The sequence below is a fragment of the Peromyscus eremicus genome, chromosome 7 (assembly GCF_949786415.1).
Source record: "Peromyscus eremicus chromosome 7, PerEre_H2_v1, whole genome shotgun sequence".
NCBI lineage: Eukaryota > Metazoa > Chordata > Mammalia > Rodentia > Cricetidae > Peromyscus > Peromyscus eremicus.
In genome coordinates, this window is record NC_081422.1 from 45,459,273 (window position 1) to 45,472,938 (window position 13,666).

General features: G+C 40.0%; 1 protein-coding gene across 6 annotated transcripts in view; it reads right to left on the reverse strand.

Moving 5' to 3' along the window:
- Positions 1-13,666, reverse strand: part of Sik2 (salt inducible kinase 2) — a 106,222-nt gene that overhangs the window by 56,971 nt on the left and 35,585 nt on the right. The window contains exon 3 of one of the 6 annotated variants that reach the window (XM_059267868.1): positions 10,121-10,219. The exons of the other annotated variants lie outside the window; for them this stretch is intronic. The gene's annotated coding sequence lies outside the window, so the exon portion shown is untranslated. The remainder of the gene's footprint in view (positions 1-10,120; positions 10,220-13,666) is intronic. 6 annotated transcript variants of the gene reach the window in all.

The window sequence follows — 13,666 nt, forward strand, 5'->3', positions numbered from 1 at the left end:
CCAAATCCTGTCAAAATACCCCAATCTATTCTTACAACTATTTCTCACATCTACTATTTCAGAGGTAGAGTTCAATAAGTTTTAGAAGAGAGTTTAACCTCAATTTGATTAGCATAGCAAGGCTACTGCAATTGGAAAAAAATAAAATTATAAATTCTTAGATCTGCTTCTTCCTTCCTAGAAAGTGTACTAAAGGCCCCAAGCTAAGGGAAAGTGGGAAAAGATAAGGATGATGTGATCAGCAGTAGTAACAGTTTTCCCTTTCCTACCTGCCCATCTGAATCCAGGTAGCAGAGAACTAAGAGGCAGCCTACAGTGCCCTGCTTGCTAGGCTTTTGTTTAACAGGAAGTGTGTATGTGGGGGTGAGGATGGAGTAGAAGGTGGAATAATGTATCAAAGAATTGTCAGAATCAACCCCCAATGAACTTTTGGCTTTTATCTTACTCTTCCACACCCTAGTCTGCCCAGTACCAAGTTCATGGTGCACCAATATTTTCCTATGAGGAGATATAGTCAGAAGATGTCATTTTCCCCAAGACATTTTACAAGTCTTTCAAAAAATAGTTTCACAGAGAAACAAGGAAAGGACAAGGCTATGGAACTAGCCAGGCACTAAACTGATTAGGAGTTTTTGCACCAACTAGATGAAGGAATAGCAAAAAGCATTGCATGGTTTTTGCTTGGTCCTAGCCTACTTTTCCTCTACTTTCTCCCTGGGGTGTGTGTGTGTGTGTGTGTGTGTGTGTGTGTGTGTGTGTGTGTGTGTGTTATACAATGGTTCTAGCACAGGATCCACAATTACAATGCCTGGTTTCAAATTCAACTGCCATCACTGGTTAGCTGTGTGACTGAGCAGGCTACTTTCTTGTGCTGTGGTTTCCACTGCACACTACAGATAACTATTTCAAAAGGTTTTATGGAGAATTAAGTAACTAGGGTTAAACAGTTAAAATAAAACCCAGAGCACAGTGTGATGAGTACCTATTTACTGTTACATTTAAAATACACCCTGAAGCTGACTGCTTCCTTCCCCTGCACCACTATTTCCTGAATGCAGGCCATTGATACTTCATGCTTGAGTCTTGGCAATGGCCCTAAACCAGTGGTTTCCAACCTGTAGGTTGAGACCCCTTGTGGAGGGGGGGGGGGGGGTGTCGAATGGCCCTTTCACAGGGCTGCCTAAGACCACTGAAAAACACAGATATTTATAGTATGATTCCTAACAGTAGCAAAATTAGTTATGAAGTAGCAATGAAAATAATTTTATGGTTCGGGGGAGGTCACTGCAACATAAGGAAGTGTATTAAAGGGTTGCAGCATTAGGAAGGTTGAGAACTACTGCTGTCTCTCTCTCAGTTCCAGCCTGTTTTCCAAATACAAGTCAGAGTATTTACTGAAAATGAAGTATCACATCATGCCATTAATTAGACCAAAATTCTTCACTGGCTTCCAGCTGCACTCATTATAAAAATTTCAAGTCCTTACCATGGTCTACTAGATCCTACAGGATCTAACCATTGCTCATCCCCAATCCTCCCTCCTTATCTCTTTGGCTACTCCTACTCACTCTGTCATCCTGGGTTCCTACCTCAAAGCCCTTGCTGCTCTCTGTGCTTAGAGGCTCGAGGCTCACATTGTTTTCTTCCTTAGAGATTCAAATCTGTAAATCAATTCATCAGAACGTTGCTCTAAGCATCATTACGTGGACCCTACTTTTCTCTTGCTTAATCCCTGTTAGCATTCTTTATCACTTGCCATGTTGTATGTTTGTTTTCTTTTGTCTATCTACCTATCTACATAAACTTCAAGGGATTGACAATGATTTTGAGGAGCTAGGTTTCATTCCCCCCACCTCCCCCCCATCCTTAGGTCTAGAACAGTACTTGGCATACAGAAAAGTTCCATAAATATTGTAGCTGCTTTCCTGCTGAGCTACTCCTGGCCTGGTTCCAGAGAGTAGCACCTAGCTCTAATCCATCCTTTGTTGTACCCGACACCTTTTGTTTCTCTTATCGCCCTATGTGAATCTTGTCTGAGAGTCAAGGATCAGAGAGTCTCCCAAGGATCAAAGGCCTATGCAAAATTTGGTTCAGGAAACCCAGAATACCATGGTACCTGAGAAATCAAGGAATTTGCACTTGGCATTTTATCTCTGGGAGCTGCTTTCAGGTTGCTTTGAAGGTATGGAAATTAACTGGCTAAACTGTAATTAGAGAGAAATAAAAATGCCCTAGGCGAAGGGAGAGTGCTTCAGTCCTTCCAGGCTGGACCTCCCTGCAGCCATGAAAGTTTAAATTCATTCTTAAGATACCTCTGAGTCTTCTTTCCACGGATCTGCGTGAACCCACACACCTGTGCTGCGACACACAGTGACATTTTTCGAATTATTTAATGAATAAATATTTGCTGTTACAGTGCGTAGGACATGTTCTTTATACCATATTATTCTAACTGCTCCCTTTCTTCTGTTTACTATTCTTCCTACACATGTCTAGATCCTTTAACTGACACACTATTTTCATAATGTACTTCTTCTGTTCAAGAACACTGCTCTCTCATCTAAGTAGGCCCTGAGGGTTCTTGGAAGATAGATGCACATGATCTGGGAGATTAATGCAGTTTGGAAAACACAAGGTAAAAAACATCTTTTGTTATTACTAGGGATTTTTCAGTCTTTAATTTACCCATATACAGTGTAATTCTCTACTTGTGATGATAGAATCCTTTTGCAAGGATCAGGTCAAGAACTGGCTGGACGTGGAACACATCATAGGAAATACTAGCTCACAGAAATATCAACTGTCATTTTCAAAAGTGACCATTAGCTGGGAGTGGTGGCACACACTTTTAATCCTAGCACTGGGAAGGCAGAGGCAGACAGCTCTCTCAATTTCAGGTAAGCCTGGCTTACATAGAGAGTTCTAGTCCAGCCAATGCTATATAGTTATACCCTGCTTCCAAATGAATGAATGAGAAAAAAAAGTAATCATCAAACCTGCATGTGCTACAAGAGTGTAATTCCAGTCCTCAGAGAGCAGAAGCAGAATCACACAAGCTTCAGTCTAGCCTGGGCCACATGAGATCAGATCCTTTCCCAAACAAAATAAAAACACAAAAACAAAATAATAATGACAATAAAAACAAAATAAAAAGAAAGTAACCACTGGGCTCTAGATGAACCCAAAAAGATCTTGGTGTGTAGTCAAATTTCTAAACAGTCTTATTAAATAAGAAACACAGAGCCAAATACAGAGGTAATAGCCAGAGATCAGAGCAATAGCCACGACTACCTTATCTTACCACCTCGCCACCGTTGCTTCCTCAGAGAGAGCTTCTTCCTGCCTGACCTGCGCTTTTATTGCTTTCCTGTTCTGCCTTCTCATTGGCTCTAAGCCCAGCCACATGACTTCCTCGTCACTGCCTGTCTATATAGACCTCCAGGTCTCTATGGTTGGTACTGGGATTAAAGGCTTGTGTCACCACGCTTGGCTGTGTCCTTGAACACACAGAGACTCTGACTGCCATGTGATGGAATTAAGGGTGTGGGTTACCACCGTCTGACTTCTGTTCCTGGCTCGCTATGACCTCTGATCTCCAGGCAAACTTTATTTATTAACATACAAATATCACATTTCAGCACAAACAAAATATAACCACATTGATGCCCTTCCTGCAGCCTCTACATTTTGTTGCTTCTCCTTCTTACCAACAAGGGTTACTAAGATACCAATTAGGAATGGACTTGCCCAGCATGAGCAATGCTCTGAATTTAATCCCAGGACCACTACCCACACCGATGCCCCACCTGAAACAAGAAAAAAAAAAAAAATCAGGCCCAAATTAGAAATATATTATTACAGATCTTTGAAAAGAAAATTTCTAACCTACTTTAATTTTCCTTTTTCCTTCACAGTTCTTTTTGTTTGTTTTGAGAAGGGGTCTATGTAGCCCCAGAACTTGCTATGTAGATGAGGATGGCCTCAAACCTACAGAAATCCCATGCCTCTCCCTCCTGAGTGCTGGGAGTAAAGATGTGCACCACTACACCCAGCCCTCCTCCATAGTTTTACTTTTCAATGAGGTCGTAGTTTGAATATTTTGCTTATATACTATATCAAAGTGATGGGGGTGAATGCATATACTCAGTACTTTTAGACTAATTCCAATAACCAGTGTGCACAAATTTAACATGATACAGATCTTGCAAAAACTGACTCTCCTTTCTAGAAGTTAAAACTCCAAGTCATATTAGATAACATGGATTGGATATTAAATATAGGATGAAGTTTTAGAAAATTATGTCTTAATTCGTACTATTCCCTTGTATGGTATGCTCATTATGAGCAAAGGGCTTTGCATAAATTACAAATTTTGCAAAATTGTCATGTGACTGATATTTTTATGTAAAAGAGTAAGATGTACTATCACTAAAACCAATGCCTCAGTATGAAAAAAAATCTGTGGAAGAACTGTGTCTGTAAGAATGTGAAGGAAGATAAGACAGAAATGACACATGCCTTTTAACCCAGTACTTGGGAAGCAAATCTCTCTGTAGGTTAGAGGCCAGCCTGGTCTACATAACAAATGGTCTAGGCCACTCAGGGCCACACAGTGAGACTCTGCCTCAAAAATTAAAACAAAAACAATTCAGAAGCTAGATCTAAAAGAGGCATGTAGCAGACATACTTCAGGGAACCCATATATCCTTCTGGGAGGCCTGCTCACTGTTCTAAGCAGCTTCGATTTCTGCCACATATAAGCCACGTTAGTCAGCTGCATGAGATTATAACACTTCTGAAATAACTTACTTCTGGCCAGTTCTACCCCCGTCTGAGCAACCCCTTGGTGGGAGCACATGGAGGAGGAAGCTGCTCACCTTATGGCAGCTGGAAGTGAAAGAAAGACAGGAAGGGTCTGGTGTCCCACCATCCCTTTTCAGGGCACATTCCCAGTAACAGTGGGACCCACACAAAGCCCCATCTCCTAATGATTGCAACACCGCTCAATAATCCCAACTCTGGGAACCAGGCCTCTATCACATGAACTTTGAGGGAAGCTTATCTGAAGCACAGCACATATTATACTATTCCTATGTATTAAATATGTAGTATATGATACATATGTACACACCTGACCAAATGATAATTATAGTACACTGTCTTTTATACCGATGGAACGCTAATTTTCTTCAGGCAACATTCCCACAGTAACCTTTACTTTAAAAGAACATGTTAGTCAGGTGTGGTGTCACCTGCCTATAATCCAAGCACTAGAAAGGTAGAGTTAGGAGAATTGTGAGGTCAGGGTTACTCTTGGCTATGTAGTAAGTATAAGGCTGGCCTAGGTTATATGAGGCTCTGGCGAGAAAGGGAGGAGGGGATAGGATGAAGGAGAGAAGAGGAAGGGGATGGAGAAGAGGGGGAAGGAGAGAGAGTGGCAGACAGGTAAGATACATCATTCTACTCCCTTCTTCTTTCCAGGTACGCCTTCCTTTATTTCAGAGGAAAATAACGAATTTCCCACAGATGAGCCTGACTGGTTTCAGAGACACACTATTCTCTTTGTTGGTATTTATGGGCTTAGGAATGTCGCATTTTGGTTTACTCACTCTTTCGTATCAGCCCCATGAACCCAGACATCTCTAACTACAAACCCAGCCAACAAACCTGGGGGAAATGTGCTCATTTTAAAGAAAGACTTCAGGATCATCTCACTTCTGAGAAAAAGCCAAAGGAAGCAATGGCCACTTTCTGCTGTAAGTACTGTTAGTGGGGACAGTCTACCAAAAGTTACAGGTGACAGTGATGGCCAAGTGAGGGATATAGATTGTGCGGTTCTTGAGAACACGGCTGAGTCTATTATCAACTGACTCTGAAGTGGAGTCAGTCCTTCCTAGTGTGGAGATGAGACATTTCCTCACACCCTAGACAGTCTGAGTCAGTCTTTAGTACTTGTAATAAAAAGCTGCTTGATCAGAAGGGATACTGTGAGTTGGATTGAAAAGGGAGTTGTGCTAGGCAGTGGTGGCACAGGCCTTTAATCCCAGCATTTGGTGGGTACAGGCAGGTGGATCTCTGAGTTCAAGGCCAGCCTGGTCTACAGAATGAGTTCCAGGACAGCCAGGGCTACACAGAGAAACCCTGTCTTGAAAAACCAAAAAAGGAAAGGGAGTTGCATCAGATCTTCTCTGTCGGGAAAATGAGAGACAAAGAGGGAGGCGGCCAGTTAGTTGTAAAAACTGAGCTGACATAGTATATATAAACAGGAACTTGTAAGAGCAGATAGGAAAAAAGCTGGGAGGCAGAGGAGGGACAGAATAGCAAGAAACAGAGAGGCTGCTCTAAAGAACAGGGCCATTCTTTTAGGGGGGATTTCATTTGGCTTTCTAATTCCCAGGATGGCTCAGCTAGGCTGCCTTGCTTTCCCCCTGAATCCCACAGAGATCTCTTGATAAGCCTATATGTGCACCCCATAAAAAGGTGGTTTTGGGGCAGAGAGTGTTCCATCATTTAGCTAAGCTATACGGGGGTACAAGAAAGGAAAAACTACTTAGGCTAAAATTTCAAATGAAAATAGCAAAAGCTGAGGGAGATGAAGGATTTAAGAATGGTTTCAATGACAGAAAATGTACAAAGAAGACTATACACATAAATAAAATACAGAAAGATGTGCTTAATTAGTGCAGTACAAATGGACCTTAAAAGCGAATACGGCACCAAGTGTCAGAGTTCCACTGACAGAAAGGCTTCTGAGCCAGCATTAGAGTTTCAAATGTTTTCCTGCTCAGATTCTGACCTTTCTTTCATTCATTCAGGCTTTTAAAGAGTAACACCAGAGCTTGACACTTCTCTCTGCAATCGCTTTCCCATCTCATGTCTCTCTTCTTCACTTCCTCCTCTCTAGGTAAGCTCTGTCAATACTATCCCACATTAGTCTTGAGTAACTTCACTCAGGTTCCTGACAAGGCATCGGTAAGGTTTTAGGTTTTTCAATTCTAAGACAAATCAGTCTTTCTAAGGCAGAACTCAGAACATGTCATGTCTCCATTTAGAAACTGAAGAGCTCTTCCCTGCCTGCCAGATCAGACGCGCACAGGTACTCCTTAGTCTAGTTAGCATGCAGAGCCGACATCACACAGCTCCACTGTCTTCTACGGCCTTTCTCTCCTTTCCTAGTTCCTCCTCCTCCTCCTCCTCCTCCTCCTCCTCCTCCTCCTCCTCCTCCTCCTCCTCCTCCCCCCCACCCTTCCGCCCCCATGTGCTACAGTCAAGCTGAACTGCTTTGTTCTCCAGGTAAACCTCACAACTTTCTATTTCTGTAGTTTGTTCACTTTACCTTCATCTGAAACTGCACCCCACCGTGCAAAATCTAAACTATCTTCGTAGGGGTTGCGGAGCAGCTGTATATTCTGTTCTGAATAATAAGATCAACATATGAATAGATCAAAAGTAGAAATATGAAAAATCCCTGAAAGGTTTCAAATTCTCTAATACTTTACCAAAACAGGAGGAACATGTCCCCTAAAAGGGAGTTTACCAAAAAATGTAGCAGCAACCCAAGTCCTATCCAGGGATATATCATACATCAAGCAGAACATGTTTTCAACAGCCTTTCATGTTCCAAATCAAATGCCATCTCATGGAAAAAAAAAATCCTGCCTTGCTTTTTTTTTTTATTGAGACAGGAGTAGGTCTCAGATATTCTAAGATATTTGAAAGCAAAAACCCACAACAAACAAACAACAAATTCACCCCCCAAAACAACAAAACAAAATCTTACTAAATTGAAGTTCACAACATGAATAATGACTAACAAGTTATAAATACTCAATAAACATATTCATAAATGTATTATGAGGCTATTGGAAAACAAAAGAACACTGAAGTCTCCTTTTCTATCTTCAGACTAGACTAAGAAAATCCTTTTCAAGGAGTTTCACTCTATAGAGGGCAATTTGTGTTAGTGAAGGTGTAAGTGTGCTGTGATTTGGAATTCAAGTGTTACCACTGACTATTTGTGTGCTGGTGCTGGGAGATGGGAGCTTAATGAGATGAGCCCATCACCAGGGCTCCTCTCTTGTGAATGGGATAAAGACCCTTAGGAAAGAGGCTTTCTGTAGCCTTTCATCTGTGGCCTTTTCTACCTTTCATTATTTGAACACATAAAATTACTTCCCACCAGAGTATGAAATGTGCTCCTGAGTAAGTTCTGAACTTAGACTCCCTAGCCTCCACATATGTGAGAAATAAGTTTCTAATCATAAATTACCCACTCAGATATTATAACAGCAAAAAACAGACTGAGACAGAGTATGAGAACACAAATTAAATGTGTTATTACATTAAGAAAAAAATAAAATTCGGGTGGCGGTGGCACACGCCTTTAATCCCAGCACTTGGGAGGCAGAGCCAGGCTGATCTCTGTGAGTTTGAGGCCAGCCTGGTTTACAGAGCAAGATGATCCAGGACAGGCACCAAAACTACATGGAGAAACCCTGTCTTGAAAAACACGCCCCCCAAAGAGAGAGAGAGAGAGAGAGAGAGAGAGAGAGAGAGAGAGAGAGAGAGAGAGAGAGAGAGAGAGAAAAGTTTCTGAGATAAGTTAGAAAACTGAATGGGAATTGGGCAATTAGTTTATTAGCAACTAAAATTTTAACTTCATACCATGAGTTGTTTTATTTGGAATGTCAAAGTAACTGACAGTAAATATCATATATTATATGGAAACAAAAACATGAAACAAAAATGCAGCGGGAATTCAGCATAATTAGCAAAAGCATTTCAGAAACAAACTGAATGGGTCATTCTGCATGATGAATTGCTGCTCCTGTTTCTTTCCACTAACCTCCATGAGGTTCTCCAAAAAGATCTTACACCAGTTATTTTAGAGTGCAGAGGAGGAACTAGTGAGTTGTATGTCTATGTATGGTTAATGAATAACAAACTAGCCTGAAGTGACCTAAGAACCAGGACACTAGTACCCCTATGTTAGGGCCTTATTTGCGATCGGAACAAAATTATCTAAAATATGAGTATGTTTAGGGCATTGACACTTCTTGGTAAGTTAAGAAGTTACAGACTCTCATCCTAGCACTCAGGGGGCAAAGGAAGGAGGATCTCTGAGTTCAAGTTCAGCCTGGTCTACCGAGGGAGTTCCAGGACAGCCATGGACACTCAGAGAAACACTGTCTTGAAAAACAAAACAAAACAAAAAAGAAATGACATACTCTCTATTGGTGAAATTATTAAGGCCACTCTACATAGTTAAAAGGGAGGTTTATTTAGTGGCATAACTTACAAATGAAGGGATAGGTAGGTTACAGGGTCTGGGAAAGACGTAGCGCAGTCCGGCGGTGTTCTCTGGAGAACTCTGCTCGAAGCCTCAATGGGGGTTGGAACTTCCAGATCAAGGTTGGAATGGCTACCCACTACAACTCTCTAGAGCCATTAGCAACAGGGAAATAGTTAAAATCAATATAAACATGAAACAGACTTGGTCAAGTAAGTCTGTCTGAGTTCAAATCAGTTCTTATTAATGTTAAAGAATCAATTCTCTCAATCACTTAATAAACAAAGTGGTCTAAGCACTCTGCCAGGTACTGAAGACAGATTACAAGCAAGAAATACTCTTTGGCCTCAAGGAGTTCAGTTTGACAGAGAAAGAGAAATGCAACATATAATTATGTAACAGCAAGTACAGCTTGGAGAGGTATGTACAGGCCATAAGAGCACAGAGATGAGAACTCCACCTAGTGTGTGTAAAGAGAGGCCTCACAGGCCACTGTTCCTTCCGAGCTTAGAGTGCTAACATTACACCATAGAATGAATCTCTTATTGCTGTTCCTTCAATAACATCTTGACTACTGCCCCTGTCATTGCCAAAAGCCTATATAGAAAGCCAAAATGGAGCACATTCTCCACACAGAGCATTCGTTAATACAAATTTAAGGCAGTTTGGTGCTGCATGTCTGTAATACTAGCACTGAGGAGGCTAAGACTAAGTTCAAGACCAACTAAGGCTACAGAATAAGTTTGAAGCATTTTAGGCTATATAGTGAGACTCTGCTTTCTGAAAACCAAGAAACATTTGGTTAAAAATTAATTCTCTAGTGTCATTTACCTATATTTGAAGGATCCACTGACAGATGTCATTAATGCATTGTAGAATAATGCTTCATGTATTCTGATTTCTTGATTTCTCTCCAAGACTGTATGTATTCTGAAATCAGATTTCATACTCAAATTATCTTCTGAACTATTTACCTCTCCAGTGAAAAAGAAAACAAGCCCCAACCTTGGGGGCTTCACTTCATGTTTAACAGGCATATTCTACACAAAGCGTTTACACAATTCTCCTCTACAAGTATGAAGCTGATGGATATACAGATTCTTAATAAGACACAACAGATGGACATGGTGAGTGAAACATGGTGAAGACTGAGGAGAAGAGGCAGTTGATGACAAGCAGAAAACTGCACAATTCTCACTTGCATTTATGTGTGGGAAACTAATTAAAAGCTACTTAAGATGCCTGTCTTAGAGCTGTACAGCAATGCTTTAAAAAGTCACTTGTACTTATTGAACCATGTGCATATTAAAAATTTACCTTAATTTGTAAAGTCATAATTGGGTATTTAGATATCGAGAACTATAAGCAATCAGGGTTTGTTTAGTCCTCACAACTGAGTCATTGAAAATAAGTAAGGAAAGAGGCAGGTCATCAATACCTATTTGACCCAACAATCTGACAGTGCCCATGTGCTGCTTGAATAAAGATCTTGGAGTATTTTAAAGTGCAAAGACTAAAAACCTACATAAAAAAAAAAAGAAAGAAAAAAGAAAAAAAAGATTAAATAACAATTAGCCATGGTAAGTAAATTAAAAACTCTGCAGAGAAAAGGAAATCAGTCACTAAATTCCTGTGGAATTCTTCTGGTTGTTGGTAAAATTGACTGACCAGCTTGATAGAGATTTTGAGAGCTTTTTGTCCCTTTCAAATGCAATTATGTTATGCTGAAAGCTGAAATACACTGCACGAATTCATTGAGAGTCACAAGATCACTATTATGTTACACGGCAGAAAAATATTTACTAACAAACTTTATCATAATCATGTTCTACCTAAACAACCTCTATTTTTACTTTCCTCATAGTTTTTTTATTCAAAACCTTAATGACTGATCCCATCTTAAAATTGGTTCTCAAATTCTAAGTCACATACACACAAGTCCCAAAGAATGGCCAGCCAATAAAATGCAGTAAGCACGAGGACTTCAAAGAGGTATGCACACTGTAAAAATTCAGGTACTTTCAAGTGAGTGGACAGACTGAGAAAGGAAGGACAGTTCACAACGTGGACCATGACGGCCAGGCTGCCAGGCTGCCTAGGAAGCACTCTACCCACTTTCTTAATTCAAGAGTTTTAAGGGAGAAAACCAGAATTGGCTATTTATCAAAGATTTGAATGTCCTAAAGACTGATGGACTAGGAGATGATATATCTAGACAAGAATAGAATATCCAGTATGCAGGGCACAATTTAGTTAAAGAAAGAGAAGTGTTGAAACATGATATTTCAGCATTATGATACAGACGTGAACAAGGCTGTCAGAGCAGGGAGAAGCAGCCTCTCATCCTGCTCCATCTATCTGGAACTAACTTCCTTTTGGAAACCTTCCTAATCCTAAATTCAGTCTTCAGAGCCCTCTACACTTTCCATTGCAACTAAAAATATTACCCAATAATGCACATATTACCAGCCTCTGTAAAACTTACACATCCAGGACCTCCGTCCTTCTACTCAGCTGCCATTATTTTTCTTTACACACTCAAATTAGGTAGCAGTTGCACAGGACGATGTTCTTACATTTCAGTGTCCTTAAGAAACACTTTGGGAAGTATTTGAAATGCAGAGCCCTGGATCCTATTATACCCAAGGAATCTGAGCCAGTGGGTTTATTATGGGAACTTAGGGTATTTTTCGGTTACTCATTGTAATTTCAGTGTTTAGAAACTTACAAAGCACACTTTGAGAAACACTACCATAACGGTTAAAAGCACATTTATCTATCTATCTAAAACAATATACACTGGTTACATTTGTTTAAAATTACTTTTATTTAACTGTGTCCTCATTTAACCAATTTTTTTGCCATTCTTTGTCTATATGAGTATACTAATAAAACATCTACCTGAAAGAGATTTAAATGATAGGCATGCAAACTGATTAGAGTACCTAGCACATGGTATTTAGTCAATGAACAATTATCTACTACTTTTAGTATTATTAACAATTTTAAAATTATACTTCCTACCTAAGGTCATTCTGAATCTAGTGGGTTCTGTTTCTTAAAGAACTAACATTAATCAGATATCCAATTACATGAGTTCATGTTACTTTCATTCAGATCTACATGATTCTTATTTTTCATAACTTGCTTTAAAATGGAGTCATGTTAAAATGGAGCAGCAAGATGGTATTAACAACACAGCGTCTATCACCAGGGCTCTTGGCATAACTGCCAACAGATGATTTGATCTTGGTGCTCTACCAACTTCTACCATACCATACCCGTCACCCCATCCCTGAACATATGCTGTGACTGTTCCAATAGAATGCAAAGATGTTAAAAATCAGAAGCGATCAATTTTGGTCCTAACTCTTCGAACCACCAATTTCCCACAGCTGCAGTGTATAGGATAACAAGGTTTAAAGTTACATACAACACACACACACACAAAGTTGTTTTAAACCATTATTAATTATGTTACTTGACAGATGTACAGATGGATATACACTTGTATATGGGGATATGTTATTTTCTCCTCTTATTTCTGTGTGTTTTGGGGGTTACCCTTAATAAATCTGATAAACTCTCAAAGAAAGCACAAGATACCCTGATGTAGGATCTTCAGCTCAGCCATGTGGTTAGGAAGGACATATATTTGTATCAGGAGCTGCTCCTTGGTACAGCTTATATTATATTATACTCGTATAATATTTGTATAATGCTTCAAGAGTGGAAAATTACTTCCACCAGGATCACCAATCCACAAAAAAGAAAGCTACTGAGCCTAAAAAGTAATCTTGGCCAGGTTAATATATTTGACATTGGCAAAGCAAAAAAACCAAACCAAAACAAACACACAAAACCAAAAAAACCACTACAACTCACACCATACTAACATAAATTAATGAAAATGAAGTACCTGTCAGAGTGTAGGTACTCAGTTTATCTTTGATAAGTGAACAAATGTACAAACAATGTACAAACATCTTCATATGCATGTAGGTATATTAATTTACCTTAAAAAAAATCACTAAATTTTGGGCATTGGGGAGGTAGCTCTGTCAGTAAAGTGTTTGCGATGTGTGGTGGTTTGAATGAGAAGTGTCCCCAACAGTCCCAGACATCTGAACACTTGGTCCCTAGTTGGTGGTAATATTCAGGGAGGTTTAAGTAGTGCAGTCTCCTGGAGAAAGTCCCTCATCATGGGCACTCTTTGAGATGAAGTCTCCTGCAACTTCCAGTTCACTCTCTTTGCTCCATGCTCAAGGTTCAAGATGTGAGCTCTCTCAGCTTTCTGCTCCTGCTGCTATGCTGGCCCACCATTATGGACTCGAAGTTCCTGGACCCGTAAGCCAAAATAAGCTCTTCCTTCTACAA